The sequence below is a fragment of the Aquarana catesbeiana genome, linkage group LG06 (assembly GCF_042186555.1).
Source record: "Aquarana catesbeiana isolate 2022-GZ linkage group LG06, ASM4218655v1, whole genome shotgun sequence".
NCBI lineage: Eukaryota > Metazoa > Chordata > Amphibia > Anura > Ranidae > Aquarana > Aquarana catesbeiana.
This window is the reverse complement of record NC_133329.1, coordinates 245261680-245273459: the sequence shown is the minus strand read 5'-3', so window position 1 is coordinate 245273459 and position 11780 is coordinate 245261680.

Genomic DNA, 11780 nt, shown 5'->3' with positions numbered 1-11780 from the left:
CAGAACCACTCCCCTCCATTAGTACAGACCCCCCAAAACAAACCACCCCCCTCCATTAGTACAGACCCCCCCATTAGTACAGACCCCCAGAACAAACCACCCCCTCCATTAGTACAGACCCCTGGGACAAACCACCCCCCCCTCCATTAGTATAGACCCCCTCCATTAGTACAGACCCCCCAGAACAAACCACCCCCCATTAGTACAGACCCCCCAGGACAAACTACTCCCCCATTAGTACAGACCCCCCAGGACAAACCACACCCCCTTTATTAGTACAGACCCCCAGGACAAACCACCCCCTCCATTAGTACAGACCCCCCAAAACAAACCACCCCCCTCTATTAGTACAGACCCCCCTCCATTAGTACAGACCCCCCAGAACAAACCACCCCCCATTAGTACAGACCCCCCAGGACAAACCACCCCCCCATTAGTACAGACCCCCAGGACAAACCACACCCCCTTCATTAGTACAGACCCCCAGAACAAACCACCCCCCTCCATTAGTATAGACCCCCCGGACAAACCCCCCCTCCATTAGTACAGACCCCCCAGGACAAACCACCCCCCTTCAATAGTACAAACCCCCAGAACAAACCACCCCCCTCCATTAGTACAGACCCCCAGGTCAAACCACCCCCTCAATTAGTACAGACCCCCGCAGGACAAACAACCCCCTCCATTAGTACAGACCCCCCCAGGACAAACCACCCCCCCTCCATTAGTACAGACCCTCACAACAAACCACCCCCTCCATTAGTACAGAACCACCCCCCTCAATTAGTACAGACCCCCCAAAACAAACCACCCCCCTTCCATTAGTACAGACCCCCCAGAACAAACCACCCCCCTCCATTAGTACAGACCCCCCAGAACAAACCACCCCCCACCATTAGTACAGACCCCCCAGAACAAACCCCCCTACATTAGTACAGACCCCCCTCAGGACAAACCACCCCCTCCATTAGTACAGAACCACCCCCTCCATTAGTACAGACCCCCCTCAGGACAAACCCCCCACCATTAGAAAAGAACCACCCCCCTCCATTAGTACAGACCCCCCCAAAACAAACCACCCCCTCTCCATTAGTACAGACCCCCCAAAACAAACCACCCCCCTCCATTAGTACAGACCCCCCATTAGTACAGACCCCCAGAACAAACCACCCCCCTCCATTAGTACAGACCCCCAGGACAAACCACCCCCCTCCATTAGTATAGACCCCCAGAACAAACCACCCCCCTCCATTAGTACAGACCCCTGGGACAAACCACCCCCCCTCCATTAGTATAGACCCCCCTCCATTAGTACAGACCCCCAGAACAAACCACCCCCCTCCATTAGTACAGACCCCCCATTAGTACAGACCCCCAGAACAAACCACCCCCCCTCCATTAGTACAGACCCCCCAAGGACAAACCACCCCCCTCCATTAGTACAGACCCCCCAGAACACTTCACCCCCCTCCATTAGTACAGACCCCCTGGACAAACCACCCCCCCTACATTAGTATAGACCCCAGAACAAACTAACCCCCTCCATTAGTACAGACCCCCCCAAGGACAAACCATCCCCCTCCATTAGTACAGACCCCCCAGGACAAACCACCCCCCTTCATTAGTACAGACCCCCCAGAACAAACCACCCCCCTCCATTAGTACAGACCCCCCGGACAAACCACCCCCTCCATTAGTACAGACTCCCCAGGACAAACCACCCCCCCTTCATTAGTACAGACCCCCCAGAACAAACCACCCCTTCATTAGTACAGACCCCCAGAACAAACCATGCCCCTCCATTAAAACAGACCCCCCCGGACAAACCACCCCCCTCCATAAGTACAGACCCCCCCAGGACAAACCACCTTCCCTCCGTTAGTACAGACCCCCCAGGACAAACCACCCCGCCTTCATTAGTAAAGACCCCCAGAACAAACCACCCCCTCCATTAGTACAGACCCCCCGGACAAACCACCCCCCTACATTAGTACAGACCCCCCAGAACAAACCACCCCCCTCCATTAGTACAGACCCCCCAGGACAAACCACCCCCCCTCCATTAGTACAGACCCCCAGAACAAACCACCCCCCTCCATTAGTACAGACCCCCCGGGCAAACCACCCCCCTACATTAGTACAGACCCCAGAACAAACTACCCCATCCATTAGTATAGACCCCCCCCGACAAACCACCCCCCTACATTAGTACAGACCCCCCCAGAACAAACCACCCCCCCTCCATTAGTACAGACCCCCCAAAACAAACCACCCCCCCATTAGTACAGACCCCCAAGGACAAACCACCCCCCTACATTAGTACAAACCCCCAGAACAAACCATCCCCTTCCATTAGTACAGACCCCCCGGACAAACCCCCCCTACATCAGTACAGACCCCCCCAGAACAAACCACCCCCCCTCCATTAGTACAGACCCCCAGGACAAACCACCCCCCTATATTAGTATAGACCCCCAGAACAAACCACCCCCCTCCATTAGTACAGACCCCCCAGAACAAACCACCCCCCTACATTAGTATAGACCCCAGGTCAAACCCCCCTCCATTAGTACAGACCCCCCAGAACAAACCACCCCCCCTACATTAGTATAGACCCCCCAGGACAAACCCCCCTCCATTTGTAAAGACCCCCCAGGACAACCCCCCCTTCCATTAGTATAGACCCCCGACAAATCACCCCACCCCTCCATTAAGCTAATTAAAAAACACCCGGGCGGCAGCTGGAGAGGAGAGGAAAGTGTGCAGCCGCGCCGCCCGGGTGGAGAACAGAGCATGTCAGGCTTGGGCAGCAGATGGGAGTTACACACAGGAGGAGGAGGAGAACTGGAACACGTCGGGCATGGACCGCCCCCCCCCCCAGTGACGTCACTGCGCGGCTGGTCTCTCTGCACACAGAGACACAGCCTCTCCAATCTCCAGCTGTTTCCGCTCCCCTTCTTTGACAGGAGGAGGGAGGGGGGATGGGCTTCGGCAAGAACCACAATGGCAGCGGCGGTGACCGGAGGAGAGAGCCACCTACAGACAAGGAGAGGTGGAGGAGGGAGGGGAGCACTCTGGTGCTTCAGCGCCCCCACATCTGTGGCGTCCGGGTGCACTGCACCCCGTGCACCCCGTCCAGGATTGGCCCTGAACAAATACATATCCACTCCAACTTGTGTTATTTCCAAATACTTTGTGTTTTCATTCTTTGTTAGCCAATACCCATTCTTATCATTTCCTTTCTGTGATACTTTGGTGACAAAATATTTCCTTTTTGAGATATATTTATTCCTCACACATCCCCACATGCATCTTTCATACCTAACACACCATCTGTGTCTCATTCCCAATTCATTCACCACCCTTTTGGGTCCCCTCTGGGAGCTTCCAAAGTGACCTTCCATGTGCTTGAGATAACAAATATTATTTCCTCCGTGTATAACCTCCCTCCCACTAACTTTAAAGAAGAAGGCCATTTATACATTATCCCTCTAACCTAAATGCAACCCCCCCGCCCCAGCTCCATTATGTGAAAATACAAAAAATACATGGTCAATTGTGCCCCTGGATCATCTATGCAGTTATTTATACTTTTTTCCTTTTTAAAGTGTCATTTTTTTCTTTCCTCCTTTTCCTTTTTCCCCTCCTTTCTCACCTTTCTTTAATTTTTCTATATTTCTCCTTATGGGATGCCAGCCACCCCTCCACCCCCCCAGGGAATCAAAAAACAGAGTCTCCCCCATAGCAGTCATCCACAAACTTGCTGGATATAACAGGGCATAGAAAACTTTCAGATGTTGTAGTTTGCGCTTGACTTACAAAAACTTGGCCCTCCGTCTCTGCAAATCTGGTGAAAAATCTGGGAATATAGATACCCTAGTTCCCTCATAAATGATTTTACCCATTTCCCTGGCCTTCTGCAATATGGTTACTCTATCTTTATAATAAAGCATTTTGAGCAGAAGGAGTCTTGAGTAACCCCCTGGTAATATAGGTCTAGAAGGCACCCTATGGGCTATATCCATTTCAAAAAAGGGTGAGAAAGTGTCCTTTCCAAAAAGATCCCTGAACCATTTTTCAAGAAATATCACAGGATCCGGACCCTCACTGCGCTCAGGGAGCCCCACGATCCTGCCATTTTTCCTTCGCAGTCTGTTCTCTATATCGTCCATTTTTATCTCATAATTAGCCATTTATTCTTTTATTATTCTTATCTCCGGCTTAAGGAGATTTAGGTCATCCTCCACCAGGCTAACTCTTCCTTCTAGGGCAGTAGTCCTTTCTCACACTTTTTGTAGGTCATGCTTGACAAAAGATAACTCTTCCCGAATTGTTTTAAACTGGTCTGACAGTTCACCTAGGGAAGTCCTACAAGAATTAATTGCCAGCAGGATTTCTTTCAATGATGGTTCCTTCTCTGTTAAGGCCCCAGCTCCAGAGGGGGGTTCTGGAGTATCTAGGATGTCCTGAATGTCCTCTCCTACAGATTTCAGTCCTGTATAATTTGCCTCTGGTACTGTCACCTGTCCTTGACCTTGGCTTTTCCAGCCCCAGCATGTGCCTTAGGTTGTGCCTGTGGATTCTGTTGCCCTCCTCTGTGGGGGCCTGACCTGGGTTATGGGAAAATCTCTCTAGTTTGGCTGCCGCCTGGTTCCCCTTCACACTTCGGTGTGGCTGGGTACCAGAGCTGGTATTGTCCTGATGTGCAGGGTCTTCCCCCGCTTCCTCATCATTGCTATGTATTAGAAGAGGCTTAGGGGAGAGCAGTATTTATACCCAAGAAAAAGGTGTGAGAGAAAACAGAACCGCCTGTAATCCCCAAGAGACGACACCAGAGGCTTGGGAGAAAGCAGTATTTGCTCCCGAGATAAAAGTGGGGGAAAAAAAGACAGCCAATAAGGCCAAGGAACAGCGCCCCAGTAGTCCAGATGGGACCTCACCAATTCTCCCCACCCCTCAGTCACAGAAGGAAACTGGAGTATTCCAGAGGCAATTAGCTAAGTGTCCACCGGGTGTCACTGAAACCCAGACTAACCCCTTCTGGTAGATAACTTATAAATGCTAGACTCACGTATGTCCTTAGGGTCTCTCCCCTCTCAGTCAATGACCAGGCTATACGGGCTCTCTCCCTGCTCGGCTTCCAAACATCCATGCGCTGGGGTATCTGGGATGTCAACTTGAGGCCAGACAATGCTCACTCCTCCGAGGGATGAGAGGGAAGGGGAGAAAGATATGCCTGCAACAGTCCCTGGGACTCTTTCTCTTTTCCTTCTTTCTTTTCCCCTTTTCCCCTTTCAACTGCAGGTGAATCAATGTCCACTAGATGTCGCTATATGACAAGCCAGGACTCCCTCTGACAGTTATAGTTACAGTAGTGTCTTAATACAGAATCCGATCATTCTGAACGTGGTGACAGGAGTATCATCAAAGGCACCAGCGGCTCTCTCTCCAATCCCAATGTGAAGTAGAATGAAAAGCGATACAGTCACCCTTTTAAATACTGCCTCCCCTTTGCTCTTTTACTTCCTGCATTCAGTTAGTAATACATCACAATGCAAATACTTTCTTATGCTACTTCCAAGCAGTCATATGACTGCAAAGCTACGACGGGTGTGTCTGTCCAAGTGACTGGTGTGCTCGAACTCTTTCAGGTCTTGCAACACTTTAACGTTATCTAAGATTTTAGCCCGCTGATTGAATGTGGTTATCAGAGCTTTGGTGCATTTGGACCAGTCCAGGTTCGTGCTGGGTAGGGGCACAAATATGAATGTGGTTATTTATGCATATGGCCCTGGTTTCCCCAGACCGCCCCAGGGAGGTGGCCTCCCTATATACTGAAAAAGCATTTAATTCTGTTGAAATTTGCCTTGGGACTCAATTTATTTCTTGGTTACAGCTTCTGTTATCAGCCCCTATGGCCTGAGTGCAGACAAATAGTAATATATCCAATCCATTCCCAATTTGATGAGGTAAAAGGCAGGTACAAGGCAGGGGTGTCCCCTCTCTTCTGGGTTATTTGCACTGGCATTGGAACCCCTTGCAATCTTGCTCAAGGACACTCACCTGGTGAAGGGCATCTCCATAGGGCAGTTGGGAGAGAAGCTCTCATTATATGTAGATGAGAAGCTTCTTTATCTAGGGGACACCTATTCCTTTTTACACCAGGCGTTCGTCATTATAGATGAATTTGGTTCATATTCTGGTAATAAAATAATTGGGACAAATCCGTTTAATTTCCCCTGCATTCTTCTTTCCCTAAGATGATGGGTGGATGAATTTACTTATCTGCGAGAGAATGAGTCCACTTCCTGACTATTTGGAACCTAATTTCTCCCCTTTGCTCAAACAAATCACATTAGTGAAACTCAGGGCGTACTCTCTTACTTTACCTGATTAGTAGAGTGAACCTTCTCAAACATTTTTTTTTTTTACCAAATTCCCTTTCCTAAACAATGCCTATCCCTAAACAATCTTTTCTGAAGATTGATGGAGTTCTCCTCTCTTTTATTTGGGCTAGGAGGGTCCCTTGTCTGGCTAAATCAACACTTCAGTGCACAATCTCCCAGGGTGGACTTGCCCTTACCAATTTTCAATTATATTACTGGGCTTATGGAAAACAGACCCCCCAGGAATCAACCTTCGGGGTAAGTATTCAAATAGTGAATCAAAAAATAATATGTGCATAAACACTGAAAGTGACAAGTGCATAAATATTACCAAATACACTCATAAATGACACTAGCAAATATTAAAAATACATGTGATAATAAACCACAAAGTGAAAAATAGTGATGAGTCTATAGTAAATAGAGCAGACATCTAGAAACTTCTATGTATAATGATGTAAAGTCCATTGCAAAAGATGGTAGAAGATGTCTCTTCTAATGATGCTAAATGTAATAATGTAACATCTATGAAGGGAAATGGTAGGAGATGTTTCTTCCAATAATGGTAAGTATGGAAAAAGGCAGACTTCTCCGTGCAGCAATCCAAAGTGCATATCTGGGACAACAGAGAGAATGATTACTCTTACCCCAACAGGTGGACACACACGCCATACAGCGGTGGGTCAAACTAGCATCAGACCATCTTTTCAAACCGACTCTCCAACGAGGACACTTGTGGTAAGATGGTATGCGCCTGCACCCGTATGGAGAAGGATCAGGGTGGGTGTTTCACACCAGGAAATCCAGCTGATAGGAGTTTGTAGTCCTCAAAACGACATCGAACTGCCAGGTGTTTACAGTCCTCAAACTGACATCAAATCAGCAGCACCAATCATGAGAAAAAAAAGGGAAAAGAAGGGCCTCCACATAGTGCAGGTAAATCCAGAGTAAAAAAATATTTATTCAATAAAAGCCAAAAGTAAAAAACGTACAGACCTTCTATCCCGATGCGTACATGTAAGTGATCACAGAAAATATGAAAATATAGCGTGGTAGAAAAGCACAGCAGGCTATGAACCCGACATGTTTCGAACGAGAGTTCTTCTAATGGGGCATAAGACCTGTTACTGAATACCCTGCTGATATAAAGGATAATTTTCATCTGTTAATAATCTCTAAACTCTAATGCCCCGTATACATGGTCAGACATTGATCGGACATTCCGGCAACAAAATCCTAGGATTTTTTCCGACGGATGTTGGCTCAAACTTGTCTTGCATACACACGGTCACACAAAGTTGTCGGAAAATCCGATCATTCTGAAGGCGGTGACATAAAACACGTACGTCGGGACTATAAACGGGGCAGTAGCCAATAGCTTTCATCTCTTTATTTATTCTGAGCATGCGTGGCACTTTGTGCGTCGGATTTGTGTACACACGATCGGAAATTCCGACAACGGATTTTGTTGTCGGAAAATTTTATAGCCTGCTCTCAAACTTTGTGTGTCGGAAAATCCGATGGAAAATGTGTGATGGAGCCTACACATGGTTGGAATTTCTGACAACAAGGTCCTATCACACATTTTCCATCGGAAAATCCGACCGTGTGTACGGGGCATAACAGCTGGTGCTTGCTGACACTGAAGACTGCGATATCCAATCACAAGTTCTCAGCGTCCACCAGCCCCTCCTTGTCGTGTCATGTGCTCATCTCACCAGACTTTGCAGCCAATCCAGGGCGAGGAGCGCCGTCCTGACGTGATCACGCACCGTTACAGATGATATCTGCACTCCAAGCCTCATGTTGATTCCAATACACGGAAGCCACATTCAGATTGGCTAGGCAGCAGCGGAATACTGACCAAACAGGGCGCTCCAAACCCCCAGTAAACATCATATGACCGCATAGTCATCAATAGCCACGCCTGACATAAACAAAAAAGACTTTCAACGGACATGGATCGAGTTTGTATGTGAGCCCACATAACAAACCGAGGGATTAACTTCTCACAATGAATTATCTACAATAAACGATCTATGCAGTAAAAAACATACTGTCAGGTCCATAAATATTGGGACATCGAAACAATTCTAATCTTTTTGGCTCTATACACCACCACAATGGATTTGAAATTAAACGAACAAGATGTGCTTTAACTGCAGACTTTCAGCTTTAATTTGAAGGTATTTACATACAAATCAGGTGAACGGTGTAGGAATGAAAACAGTTTGTATATGTGCCTCCCACTTTTTAAGGGACCAAAGTAATGGGACAGATTAATAATCACCCATCAAACCTTCACTTTTTAATACTTGGTTGCAAATCCTTTGCAGTCAATTACAGCCTGAAGTCTGGAACGCATAGACATCACCAGACGCTGGGTTTCATCCCTGGTGATGCTCTGCCAGGCCTCTACTGCAAGTGTCTTCAGTTCCTGCTTGTTCTTGGGGCATTTTCCCCTCAGTTTTGTCTTCAGCAAGTAAAATGCACGCTATAACGGATTCAGGTCAGGTGATTGACTTGGCCATTGCATAACATTCCCCCTCTTTCCCTTAAAAAAACTCTTTGGTTGCTTTCACAGTATGCTTCGGGTCATTGTCCATCTGCACTGTGAAGCGCCGTCCAATGAGTTCTGAAGCATTTTGCTGAATATGAGCAGATAATATTGCCCGAAACACTTCAGAATTCATCCTGCTGCTTTTGTCAGCAGTCACATCATTAATAAATACAAGAGAACCAGTTCCATTGGCAGCCATACATGCCCACGCCATGACACGACCACCACCATGCTTCACTGATGAGGTGGTATACTTTGAATCATGAGCAGTTCCTTTTCTTCTCCATACTCTTCTCTTCCCATCACTCTGGTACAAGTTGATCTTGGTCTCATCTGTCCATAGGATGTTGTTCCAGAACTGTGAAGGCTTTTTTAGATGTTTTTTGGCAAACTCTAATCTGGCCTTCCTGTTTTTGAGGCTCACCAATGGTTTACATCTTGTGGTGAACACTCTGTATTCACTCTGGTGAAGTCTTCTCTTGATTGTTGACTTTGACACACATACACCTACCTCCTGGAGAGTGTTCTTGATCTGGCCAACTGTTGTGAAGGGTGTTTTCTTCACCAGGGAAAGAATTCTTCGGTCATCCACCACAGTTGTTTTCCGTGGTTTTCCGGGTCTTTTGGTGTTGCTGAGCTCACCGGTGCATTCTTTCTTTTTAAGGATGTTCCAAACAGTTAATTTGGCCACGCCTAATGTTTTTGCTATCTCTCTGATGGGTTTGTTTTGTTTTTTCAGCCTAATGATGGCTTGCTTCACTGAGAGTGACAGCTTTTTGGATCTCATACTGAGAGCTGACAGCAACAGATTCCAAATGCAAATAGCAAACTTGAAATTAACTCTGGACATTTTATCTGCTCCTTGTAAATGGGATAATGAAGGAATAACACACACCTGGCCACGGAACAGCTGAGCAGCCAATTGTCCAATTACTTTTGGTCCCTTAAAAAGTGGGAGGCACATATACAAACTGTTGTAATTCCTACACTGTTCACCCGATTTGGATGTAAATACCCTCAAATTAAAGCTGAAAGTCTGTTTCATGTCAAATCCAATATTTATGGACCTGACTGTATATAAAAAATTATGACATAAAACGTCTTTAAAAATAGCCTGTAATAGCCTAAGGTAGAATGATCTGTGCAATAAATACAAATGTAAAAGCAATGACATGAAACCTCATAAAAAATGACAAAGCAAAAGTAGATGCTAGGGGTAAGGGGTAGTTGCAATGTAAGACAGGGGTCGAGGTAATATATAATTAGAGAAGGTAATGACACCTCAACCCCATCCCAATAAGTCCAACCCCCATAACAAAATGATGGTGACCCCCTGCTATTGATATCCCCCCATTAACACCCTGAAACATCTACCATCACATATTGTTGACAAAATGGATAGCAAACATGGAAAAGGGTTATAACATATACACTAATGTACTTTCCCCTGAATCTGTCAAATAATATAGGAACATGACGGTGACCTAATAATTACCTCAGAAAGAAAATAAATAGGCACTAATTCAGGATGTATTGATGAACGTGTTAATATCCCACTCGATATTTAACCCATAGGGGGAGTAACACTTGAGCTGGTATATCCAGAAGGTCTCTAACTTAGAGACTCCCCTGATACGTGATCCCCCCTCCAATGTGGAATGAATTTGTCAATTTAGTACCGATGGGATTCTTGTTATGAAACTGCAGATAATGCCCGGGAACACTATGATTTGTGAGACCTTGTTTGATAAAGGCAATGTGTTAATTGACCCTGACAAAGAATGATCTGATGGTACGTCCCACATACTGCTTTTTACATGGGCATGTAATCAAGTAAATGATATAACGTGTGACACATGTAGTGAAGTGCTTCATTTGATAAACAGTAGAGGTGGTGGTAGCTTTGAAACATTCAGATTTTCTCCGTCCACATATATTATGTGCAGAAACATTGCATTTCCTGCATGGGTAGTATCCCTTGGAATCCTGAAGAAAGGTTGGTTTCTTTGGGGGATTAATCACATTGTGAGCATTCCGGCTCCTTAGAGACGGAGCTCCCCTATAAATGATCCTTGCTTTATCTGGGAGTACTGGACCCAGAAGTGGTTCGTTCTTCAATACATTCCAGTGACGATTAAGGATGCTCTTAACTTGTTTATGCTGTACCGAAAATTGTGTGACAAAGGACCATTTGAACTTAGTATCCGGAACCCGTTTAGGTTGTTCAGTAATAAGCATATGTCGATCAAGTGAGGAGACCTTACTGATCTCCTCATCAATGATCGAAGGAAGGTAACCTTTCTCAACAAAACGCAGCTTGAGGGACTGCGCTTGCCTTAGAAAATCTGGTAGATCTGTACAATTTCTTCTAATTCACAGCAGTTGACTGCAGGGTATGGATTCCAACCAGGGGCTGTGGTGGCAACTGTCCATAGGGATGAACCTGTTGCAGTCAGTCGGCTTGAAAAATGTTTTAGTCACAAGCCAATGATCAACCATGGAAATCTCCAGGTCCAGAAAATGAATGGTAGTGGAACTGACATCATAAGTCAGAATGATCCTCATTTCATTGTCATTTAAAGTGGCCATAAAGTCGTGTAATGATTCCTCATCACCTTTCCATAGGAGAAGGATGTCGTCTATATACCTGGCCCATAAACTCAACTCAGGCCGCTGCAAGGGGTAGACGACATCCTCCTCCCATAGGGCCATAAAAAGGTTGGCAAGACTGGGGGCAAACTTGGCCCCCATTGCCACACCCTTCTTCTGCAGAAAAAACTGGTTGTCATACCTGAAATAATTAGACTGTGTGGCGAACCGGAGCAATTCCATAA